Source organism: Otolemur garnettii, unplaced genomic scaffold, assembly GCF_000181295.1.
Source record: "Otolemur garnettii isolate 467f Iridium unplaced genomic scaffold, OtoGar3 scaffold00003, whole genome shotgun sequence".
Lineage (NCBI taxonomy): Eukaryota > Metazoa > Chordata > Mammalia > Primates > Galagidae > Otolemur > Otolemur garnettii.
Genome location: NW_003852398.1, coordinates 11,349,721 through 11,362,202, shown reverse-complemented (window position 1 = coordinate 11,362,202; position 12,482 = coordinate 11,349,721).

Below are 12,482 nucleotides of genomic sequence, written 5' to 3'. Positions count from 1 at the left end.
CTAATGACACAGCCTGCCTCGTATTAACTGCCTTCTACTCCAGCAATGTATCTTAAAGTCTTTTGAACTGGTATCGTTGGTTAGGCTATTCTGCACTAGGCCAGTCTTGACAATATACCATTTACATCCTGATTTCATTGAATTCTCACAAGTGATCTATGGGTTACCCATTGTCGTATTAATTTTGCAGATGGGAAATAAAAGGTCCTAGAAATTTGATTTGCTAGAAAGTGGCAAAGCAAAGATTTTGGTCCAATTGTATCTCCAAAGCTCACACTCTTTCCATGATATCTTCTTCCTGTTCAGTTCTCAAGACTTCCTTCCCTTTTCAGGTCTTGCAAATTTTTTAGAATAATAAAATCTAAATCTAAAGTACACAATACACCTAGCACCCTAGCTGTCACATTTTGAGATTTAACATTATTTTATGGGAAATTGTTGATGCAATCCTGGCTTCTGCCACCACTAGAAAATTACTATATGAGGAAAGGAATTCAGGTTTGGAAAAGATTTATCTTGATACTGACACAAAAAAATTAAAGTAATGAAAATGCTACATCCACCAAAAATGTATCCAAAATTTTATTTTGAAAAACATAATTATACAACTAAATTGAAAGTATAGAATAACATAAACCCATACACCCATCAGCAGGTTATTCCTAAATGTTATTCTGTCAGATTTCTTTTAAACATCTAACTTGTTATGATTTATATATATATGCTTTTTTTCCCCTGAACCACTGAAATTAAGTCATAATCTGTCTTAGTCTATCCACGCTGCTATAACATAACACTGGAGACTGGGTAATTTATAAAGAACAAAAATCTATTTCCTATAGCTCTGGAGGTTGAAAAGTCCAAGACCAAGATGCCAATATACTCAATGTCTGGTGAGGGCTGCTCTCTGCTTCCAAGATGGACTTTCTTTTAATGTCCTCATAAGGAGGGAGGCAGAAAGGCAAAAAGGGGCCTAGCTAGTTTCCTCCTGCTCCTTTATAAAGCATTAATCCCATCCATAAGAGTGAAGTGTTTGTGGCCTAAACACCCGCTAAAGGCCCCACCTCTTAACACTGCTGCCTTGAGGATTAAGTTTTGACATGAATTTTGGAGATGAAAAAAACATTAAAAGCATAGCACAGTCAGAACCTACCTTCCCTTCAGTATGTATCTCGTAACTTTAAGTTTATTTTTCTATATAAACATAACATCATTATTATACCAAAAATAGTAGCAGTACTTAAAAATTACATCACCTAAAAACAAATATATACTCAAAGTTCCAAAGTGTTCCTAATGATTGTTTTAAACAAAGTTTTGATCATATTTTGCCTCTCTAGATTATTCAGTTTGGGGTCTTTCAATACCCACAATCTTCCTACTCATCCAGCTTTTATGTTGTTGTTTCCTGGGACTCCTACTTTTTAAAGATACTAGAGTGGTTGTCGTATACATGTTGTCTGTTTGAGATACTCTGATTGTCTACCATATCATTGAGCCTGTACTTTTATATCTTGTCTCGCCTGTAGCTGGTAGTTATGTCTAAAGATGGAATAGATTACTTTAGGTGAGTTAACCTGGCAAATATCTTTCCTGGGTGATGCCATCTGCTTTATATTGTACCTTCCTTGGGCTCCCCAGTATCAGGATGCCCTCAGTTAGTGACAATCAGGTTGATAACTCAGTTAGGGGACAATCATCTGGAGAGCACAGGTGCTTTTTTTCTCCTTGAACAAGCTTTCTGCCTTATAATAGGCAAGCAATGCTTTCAACATCCATTAATGACCCTTATGCGAGGCAAAAATTGTACTGAGAGTTGGAAAAAGTGATTTTCTAACTTGAACTAATGCTGTTTAAAGGAAAATAAACTACCACACCTCTTCAAAATGCAAAAGCAAAGCCTTGTTCTTGCCTGCTTATCAATAGTTTTATTACTAATCACTTGTATGCAATAGTTACTGCCCATGGTGGCAAGTAAATTTATCTTTTTTTCCTGTTCTTTTCTTTTTCTCTTTACTACTACGAGCTACAGCATTTTCATGTAATGTATGTAATGCGATCAGTATACTAGGCTGACTTTTCCTAAATTCAAAATGGAATAAGACATTTCTCCAAATGGCCCTAGCTTCTTTGGATTATGTGTAATATGCAGAAAGCAAGCTCTGGGCAGGAGGTGTGCTCCCTGATACGAAGGGGTCGTTGCTTCTGGGCTCTTTCACTTGGCAGGGGAAACAAGAATCTCCACCTACTATATGTGTGTATAGTACTTATCATTAATTTATATTGGGAGGCCTATTTACCTTCCTAATGAATCATTAGATGAGAAAAGATTTTAAGTTTGATGAGCTCTAAGTTAAAGATTTGTTCATGCAAACATTCTAGCATATAGTCTTACAACAGCTTTACAGTTCTAGATTTCATGTTTATCTCTATCAACCCATTTCTAAGCAATCAATGTTTATGTATGATGTGAAGTAGAAGTTGAGGTTTATTTTCGTACAGATATTTGAGAACAATCTGTTGAATAGATGTGGTTCTCCATCGGCGTGCTCTCACACCTTGGTCAAAAATCAAATGACAGGGAGACCCTATTTAGCTCTTCATTCTCTGCTCATGGTGTGTTTGTTAAGGTTATGGCAGCATTACATCATCTTCATTACCAAAGCTGCATAGGAAGCCTTGAATTCTGATGTCAATCTTCCATGTTTTTCCTTATAAGATTACTTTGGATAGTCTAGGCTTTCTATATTCACATCTAAATTTTGACATATGAACAACATTCAGTTTTCCAATCCATGAAGATGATACGTCCATTTATTTAGATCTTTTTAAATGCGTCTCAGGCAGGTTTTGTTGTTTCCATTGTGAAGTCTTAAATACCTTTTGTGAAATTTCTTCCTTGTTTATGTCTTTATTTATTTATTGGCTATTATAAACACCATATTTTTTAATGTTAATTTTTTAAATCATTGCTACTTGTACGTAAAAATATGTTTGATCCTTGGCTCGGCGCCTGTAGCTCAAGCAGCTAAGGTGCCAGCCACATACACCAGAGCTGGAGGGTTCGAATCCAGCCCAGGCCTGCCAAACAACAATGACAACTACAACCAAAAAATAGCCAGGCATTGTGGCGAGCGTCTGTAGTCCCAGTTACTTGGGAGGCTGAGGCAAGAGAATTGCTTAAGCCCAGGAGTTCGAGGTAGCTGTGAGCTGTGATGCCACAGAACTCTACCCAGGGCGACAGCTTGAGGCTCTGTCTCCAAAAAAAAGAAAATGGGTTTGATCCAGTAGGTTAAACTTGTATCCTGCACTCTTCCTACATGCATGTGCTGGCTAATTTTTGTAGTTATTTTCTACCTTCCATAGGATTCTCTATATAAACAATTAAATCATAAGCAAATACAGACATCTTTACTTCTTCCTTTGTACAGTGACGCTGTTTGTTTCTTTATCTTTAATTTACTATCATTTTCAACAATGTTGAATCAAAATAATGAAGGTAGTAATTCTTACCTTGTTTCTAATCTTAAGAGAAGACTATATAACATTAACTGTTTGGACTCTTGTGTCTACATTTATGATGCACATTAGAAGATAACTTTTTTTTATTTTACTAAAAATAAATTTTTTTTTATATTTACTTATTTATTTTGAGACAGATTTTCACTATGCAGCCCTCGGTAGGTGGTAGAGTGCCGTGTTGTCACAACTCTCAGAAACCTCACACTCTTAGTCTCAAGTGATTCTCTTGCCTCAGCCTCTGAAGTAGCTGGGACTACAGGTATCCACCAAAACACTGGCTATTTTTTTTTTTATTGTGTTTGTCATTGTTGTTAAATAGGCCCAGGCTGGTCTCAAACCCGTGAGCCCCCATGTATGTGGCTGGTACCATAACCTCTGAGCTACAGGCACCAAACCAGAAGATAACTTATTTTCGATGTCCTTTTTAAACAATTTCTTCGTGAAGTGTTTGAAAGAATTTACCAGTTACGCCAGATGGACCTGTAATTTTCTTTTTGATGTGATTTTGTTAGTTGAACTTTTTGAGGAATTTATTTCTGTAATATTAGGTGTCAAAGTATTGACATAAAATTCCATATTATCTTCTTAGTAACTAAAGAATTTGTAGTAAGAATACATTTTTCATTTCTGATACTCATAGTCTGTGTTCTATTATTTTTGGTTTGTTTGTGTGTTTGTTTTTGAGACAGAATCTCACTCAGTTGCCCTAGGTAGAGTGCTGTGGTATCACAGTTCACACTTGGGCTCAAGCAGTCCTCTTGTCTCAGCTTCCCAATAGCTGGGAATACAAGGTACCCATCACAACACCCTAGATTTTTCTATTTTTAATGGTGCCAGAGCCTTGCACCAGACTGGTTGAACTTCTGACCTCAGTTGATCCATCTTCATTCACGTCCTAGAGTTCTAGGATTATAGGCATGAGCTACCATGCTCTGGCTTCTATCTTTTTCTTGATCAGTATGGAAATTTATCAATTTTGTTGATTTTTTTAACAAAACAAATTTTGGCTTTGTTAATTTTCAGTTTATTTATTGTGTGTTTCATTGATTTCTGGTATTATCTTTCCCCCTACTATACATTTATTCCTACTGTTCTTTTTCTAGAACCTTTGGTATTGATTCTGGATCTTTCATTTCTGAAATCATTGAAAGCTATTGTTTTCTCAGTACCATTGTAAATTATGCATCATTTGAATATGTTGTTTAAAATGTTTTCTGGGTCCCCTTGAGATTTCCTTTTAACATTCATGTTATTAAAAATATCTTGCCTAATTTCTAAATGTTTAGGTTATTTCATAATATCTTATGTATCTTGATCTCAGGATATATTCTCTATGAATTTGTATTTTAACAGCCCTCAATGGTATAATTGACAGTCAATAAACCATACATATTGAAAGTATAACATTTGATATGTTTTGACATAAGTATACACCTGTGAGACTATCTGTACCATCAATAAAATTAGTGTATTTATGACTTTCAAAAGTTTCCCGTTCTCCTTTACTATACACTCCTCTCTCTTAGTTCTCAATCTCTGCCTGTAATCTACCAATAAGCCAAGGTAATCACTGACATAATATCTGTCACTATATTATTAGTTTACATTTTGACATTTTATTTAAAACTTAGGCAATATGCAGTAGAACCTCTGTAGCTGGCCACCCAAGGGACTATAATATACTTATAGAGATGGATGACATAAGGAAGTAGGCCTACTGCACTGATCCACACATGGGATAGTCTGGTCTATGACAATGTCAACTTAGGAGGTGGTAAAAGTAGGGTGTGGTCCACTATGGAGGTTTATACTGGCTTTTTAAAATCTTATTTAATAAAGAGTTCATTGTTTTATTAGTTGTTTCATTTCTTATTATTGAGCTTTGAGAGTTCTTTATATAACCTGCATGTGAGTTCTTTATCAGATATATGGTTCAAAATTTTCTCTTTGTCTTTGTATTTTTTAGAGGACAAAGTAGTCATTGATATCTCTCAAAGAAGACATGTTTTGGTAATACGAATCAAACTAATCAACTTCTTGTTTTATGCATTGTGCTCTGGTAGCTTATTTGGGATACATTTGATACTCAAGTCACAAAGTTTTTAATGTTTATATTATTATATATCACATATTATATTATAAACATATAGTATGATATTCCAGAAGTTTTATAGTTTTAGGCTTCATTTCATCAATTTTACTATGTTTAATACTGAGTTGATTTTTTACATAACATGAAGTATTCATTAAAATATATATTTCTAGGCTCAGCACCTGTGGCTCAAGTGGCTAAGGAGCAAGCCATGTACACCCAAGGTGGTGGGTTCGAATCTAGCCCGGGCTCGCCAAACAACAATGATAGCTGCAACCAAAAAATAGCTGGGCGTTGTGGCGGGTGCCTGTGGTCCCAGCTACTAGGGAGGTGGAGGCAGGAGACTCGCTTGAGCCCAGGAGTTGGAGGTTGCTGTGAGCTGAGATGCCACGGCACTCTATCCAGGGGGACAGCTTGAGGCTCCTGTCTCAAAAAAAAAAAAAAAAAAAAAAAAAATATATATATATATATATATTTCTGCATATGACCATTCAGTTGTCCTAGCACTATTTTTTAAAAATATTATATCTTCTCTTTTTACTTTCATAGTCATAAAGATATATTGCTTAGATAAAGCAATAGGTAAATCAATAGACAAATGGATACGTTACCTGTTTCTGGACCCTATTCTATTTCATTGATTAATTTGCATATCTTAAAACCATACAGTCTGGATTGCTGTAACTTTAAAAATGACTCAAAGTTAGGCAGTAATAATCTTTTATCATTTTTCTTCATAAGTATTCCAACTTATGAGCATAATATTTACTTAGATCTATATTCTCTCTGCAGCATGATTTATAGTTTTCAGTTCATAAATCTTGAATCTTTTTTGTCAGATTTATCCCTAAATATTTTACCTTCTATGATTATGACATTTTTTGAAATTTAAATTTTAGAATACTCATTGGCAACATAGGGAAATGGTCTTCTGCATATCAATGTTACATACTGCAGGCTTGGTAAACTTAATACCTCTTGGAGCTTTTTTGTAGATTCCATGGAAATTTCTCCATATACAAGCATGCTGCTTGTGAATAACAAGAGTTCTGATTCCTTCATTCCCATATAACTTCCCTTCATTTATTTGTATTGCTTTGTTAGAGTGGCTAAAACTGCCAGTGTAATGTCAAATCTAAGTGGTGAGAACACACATCCTTGTCTTGTTCCCAATGTTAAAGAGAAACCATTTAATCTTTTATTATTAAATATCATGTTAGCTGTAGGGTTGTTTTGGATAATTTTTATCAATTTCAAGATAGTCTCTTCTATTTCTAGTCTGCTAAAGAGTTTTTAGGAGAAATGCAAGTTGAATTTTGTCACATATTTTATTCATATCTATTGAAACAACAATATTGTTTTCTTCTTTAAATTATGGTGAATTCATACTCTAATGTTAAACAGTTCTTTCATTTCCAAGATAGACTACATTTGATTCTGAAGTATTACCTTTTTTTTTTTTTCATTTTTAGATTAAATTTTCTAACCTAGTGTTCAATGAAATATATAGCTTTGTAGTTTTCTTTTCTCTAGTGCTTTTTCTTCTTGTAGTAGGACAATGTTGACCTTATAGAATGAGTTGAGTAATATTCTCTTTTCAATTATTTCTTCTCATATTCCCATTTAAATTTTGTTCAACTGAGTAATCAATTTAAAGAATGAATAAAATGTAACCCCACTGTGACACCATTTTCATCTATTATATTTGTTATGCATTTGCTTTTTTATTCTGTGACATTCATTGAATATTCATAGTGCACCAGGTACTGACCCAGAGATGTAATTATTAAAAGGACCATTATTTCCCCTTCTTTTACCAATTTGGAGTGAGATAATTCCTTGGCTTTTGCATTTTTGTGGTGACTGGTAATTTCTTTTCTTCATTAAAAATCTATCAGCATACAAATCTTAAACAAAAGTCTTCAATCTAAAAATGATTGCAGTCACCACAGAATAGGACCACAGAAATATTCAAAATCTTCCCTATTCTTACCAAGACTTATGCTTTATCCCACATCAGAGCAGAATGTTATATGGTAGAATACTATAAGCTGAAATCTGGTGACAGTATTTCAGAATAATCATAAGGTTTTTAAAAATTTCCTGATCTCTTCCATACGCCTTTTCTGTCTTGTTTAATTATTTTGTTTTATGAATATTATACTGTTACCAGTGAAAGCAAAGGCTTTACTTGAAAAGTCTCTGTAGTGAGCTATGTGAATGCAACATACAAGTGGGCACATCATTGCCATTTATTCAGGTCACAGTTCATTTTTAAAATATTCCTTGATGACATCATGATGTTCTTATCATAATCATTAGAACATCATGCTGCCCAATTACATTATAGAAAGAGAACTCCAAAACATTCCTTTCCCTTTTAAACAACATCAGCATAACCAGATGATCTGTAGGTCTGCTAGTTTTCTAGATGATTCCATCATCTTTTGAAATAGTAGCCAATGAAGGAAATATAGGGCGGTCATAAATTTTAAATAACACACGGAATTTATAGGCACCCTGTGTAGGTCCTAAGCATAATAATTCAATTTAGTTGATTGAAAACAGGTTTCCATTTCAAAATCTCTTTTGCCTCCAACAATCCAAAAATCATATCAAAGAGGCAAGAAAATCAGATGTCACTGTCAAAAATGGCTTTAGAATTCAAATTACAAAAAATTCGAAAACAAATTTCTAAGAGTGTGCATGTATATATATGTGTTATTTTAAACTATCCCCATTTGGAATTATAAATAATACTCCAAGTGTCCATTCCATAGATTTATCATTGAAGCCTCTTCAGTCTGCGTAAGAGCAGCTAGCTATGTAGCATGCCTAGATAATGTGAGTCTCTAATGAAAATTTCCCACTATTATAATCGTTCTCTAAATTTCCATTTGGTGACAACCTTTGTGAGATAATTACACATCATCAATGTTCTAATGAACTACGAGACACTTAATGCCTGGACACGAGACAAAGCAGCTAAGAAACGTGTCACAGACAGTTTCACAGCAACTAACATACAAAAATGTAGGCTTCATTAACGGTGTTCAAAAAGACAGATGAGTTTCCATCTAACCCAGTGGTTAATTTATTGACTGACTTTAACTGTGACGTCCCTTCGGAGGGATGTTAATACTTTCTGAGTTGCTTGCTGAGGTTTAAATAGACATTAGCCTTACTGAACTCCATAAATAGTAAGTGCTGTTTGAAGTCTCGCAACCTAAAATGTAAGCAAATGACTGAATGAGGTTAGGAAGGATGTATAGTTCTTCTAAATATACTTCTGAGCTAAAGTCCAAATGAAAGAGATTTCCAAAATATCTGCCTTATTTTGGAAAACTTTCTCTCTCTCTCTTTTTCTTTTTTCTTTTCTTTCTTTTTTTTTTTTTTTTTTTTTAAGACCTTTAGTGCTATAAAACAGAGAAAAATGTGTCAGGAATAAGAAAAAATAAAAATAAAATAAGACTAAGAATTTCCTTTCAATGTGCTCCAGGGCAGATTTGGAAAGCTGTGTAACAGTTGAAGGCTCAGGTTGTAATCATTTAGGTTAAGTCAAAATAAGTGCCAAATGCTTCATTTCTCACACACCAGTTACTATATTTGGAACCAAATATAACCTGGTTTATATGGATATCCACTAATTTGTACAGTGCTATGGCTTACTTGTTTGACCATTTATAGAGTATTTGGTTGGGGGACTACAAAGTCAAAATGCATAAAAAATAATAATAGGGTTTATAAAGTGTTTGCTCCACTGGACACACTATAGTATTTTCATGAACTTCAGCTTGCTGATTCCTCCTAAGAATCCTTGGAGGCAGGCACAACTATTACCATTGTTTTTATGGAAAGTAGTTTGAGTTCATTGGCCAAAGTCATACAGATAATGTATTTCAAAGTTCGGAATTAAATCTCCATTGTTTACTTCCAGAATCATTACTCTTAAGATATCAAATCACGATAGGGATTCACCTTCTTTCCAGAAAAAGAGGTCTTTGTTTATATTTTTCCCCTGAATATAATCTGTATTTCTTAAATTTCCAGGCAATTATTCAAAAATAAATTCAATTTCCCCATATAAATGCAAATGAAAAATGATAAGCCATCAAGTTAAAATTGTCATTGACTTGTGATTTTAATATTTTGTCATTTAAAAAACATATATTTCTGATCAAGCTTGTTTTTCACTATGATTCGTGCAAAATAATAAAATATAATCAAGATGCCATGAAATTAAAATAACTATAATGTTCAATACGAGAATCTCTAACATTTTATAGTCTCATATTTAGTGTTTATTCCCGAAATTTAATTGGCATAGCCACTTAGAAATTGTTTCAGCTAGGTATTTATTTCATGATAAAAATCTTTAAGATGCCTTTTTTGGGTTTCACTTTTTCATTATGAATAAAAAGCTCAGTCATAATTTGAAACATGAATGTATACATCAATGAAAGGATTACTCTCTCAGTGATTAGACTACTATTTTCAGAAAAGAGAAAAATATGATTACTCAAAAAACGTTATAATCAATATTTGCTAGGCTGACAATTATGAATCAGGAGTGTCTATAGGTAGCACCATCTATCTATAATATGAGATCAATAATAAAGATTGTAATGTTAATATGCATGGTTATAACTGCCCTTTGACATGTGTACATCTTGTGTAGAGTTTAATGAACAGAACAAAATCTGTGGTCTGGCATTTATCAAAGTGTACTAGAACGTCAGGTCATTTAATACACTAAAAGTATGAAGTGTCATTTTCTAGGAAAATATTTTGGGGCCTTGTCCCCACCTTAATGTTCCTTATAAATAACTTCTTGGAAATATTTTCATAACATAGTGTAGCGGTTAAGAACATCCATAATAATTGTTTCTTCAGAGATTTTGCTGTTTTGTGCTTTTCTGGCAAGCTGCTTAACCTAATGGGACTGCTGTGAAAAGTCAAGGAGTTACTCCGCACAAGCGTGTTGGCACAGCTCCTCCCACATGCTGGGTACTCCATAATTGTCAGGGATCATGAGTTGCAATAGTGTTTTTTCCTTCTCTCCCTAACTTCTTTTCCCTGTCTGCCAAGCACTCCTCGAACCTCCAGAGATTAAGAAAAATGTGTCTCCCCCTCAAATCTATATAAATATTTCTTAAAAACAGCAAATATGTATATTTCCATACATTTACAATATAGATGGCTTAAAGATACAGATTACTCCTTCCTCTCAAATAAAGAGAGAAATTTCCCTTGCCACCACTCTGAGTCTTTCCTGAGAGTATGTCTAGAGTGTATCAGAAGTGATGGTCACATTCTGATTTTCAGGTCCTTGAAACATACACAACTTTGGTTTCCCTCTCTATCCCACAGAGCACATGATAAATTAGGATGTGGAAACAACACAAATGTTCAATCCTTCTCATTTTCTGTCAAATATTTTCATGTATTTTACCACTTATAGTCTGCGTAGCAACCCCAAAGCTAGGTATTTTCACCCTACTTTGCATGGATGGCCTAATAAAGCAAAAAAGGAAAATAAGAGGGATGAGCCAACAAATTCAACATCACACAGGTGAAAATAGCACCAGGGTATTAGTGGCTCTCTCCTATAACATGGAAAATGATGTTCGAAGCACAGAAATTACTCATTAAATGGTAACTACACTAAACTGAACTTCTAAATTAAAGGGAGTAATTATACTATCATGATGCACTCAAACAAATACCCACCTAGGTTTACAAAAATTCTAGACATGTAAAAATACAGTAATAATAGTGAATCACCTTTTTGAGTGTTTATGCAAAGACCACAACGTCATAAAAATCAGCCAATTGAAGAAACAAGGCAAAGGTTACCCAAGATAGTAAAATTAGCCTTTCAGCCTAAGTTGAGGCAGTACCTAACGTTTTTGGAAGTTTGAAAGGACGATCCATGGCAAAATTAACAAGATTGCCTCTAGTCTGTGCTTAAATGGTGCCTGAAGTTTGCTATGTAATAAAACTATGTATCCCTGAGTTCTTATCCTCAGATCCTTTCCTTCTGTAACATGTGGTGGTGGTATCACTGGGCAGGCTCTCCATGCTGTACAATCCTGGAATAATTTGTCACTTTCTTCTGAATGCTAATATGCATCCACCCACTGCTGACACAGATCCTCTATATATCTCACATTCGCTAGTTGCACACCCAATTTAATGCCCACACCATGTTTTATGGCATGCTGTATAATTTTAGCAAAGGACAAGGATTGGACAAAATCTCATATTCTCTAATATAGAATATTCTTTCTTCTCCCTAACATTTATCTTACCCCTATAGATTATAAAATATCTGGAGAAATAACAACCACAATAAATGTATGGTGTTACAAATTGTATGCATTTGTTTTTCTCTAACAAAAGAGGGCTTATTTCACACCACCTTGGCCTCCACAGATAAGTCTGTCTAGTCAGTTATAGCTGCAGTAGCATGAGCTAGTAACTGCCTTTACCAATAGCATGCGAGCACTCATTCTCCCTCACCAAATGCTACTCGTAATCAGGTTGCCTAAGAAGAACAATTATCCTTCATACTAATTGGCAACTTGTGTTTAACCTTTAATTAGCTGTGAATTTATAATGGCTTTGACTGGTCTTTTTCTTTTCTTAGAGAAGGTCATAGAAACACTCTCTATTCTCTCTTTTTTTATTCCTACCCTCAGCCTCCCAAGATATTGTGATAACAGCTTAAATGGAAAATAGAGGCTCCCTGCAGGCTTATGTTGGGCACTGGGCTGGCAAATGCATGAGAAAATGAAATAGTTGAAAGGCAGGAATCCATTGTTACTTGGCTCCAAGAAGAAATGCAAATAGACCTATCTTCTCTTCC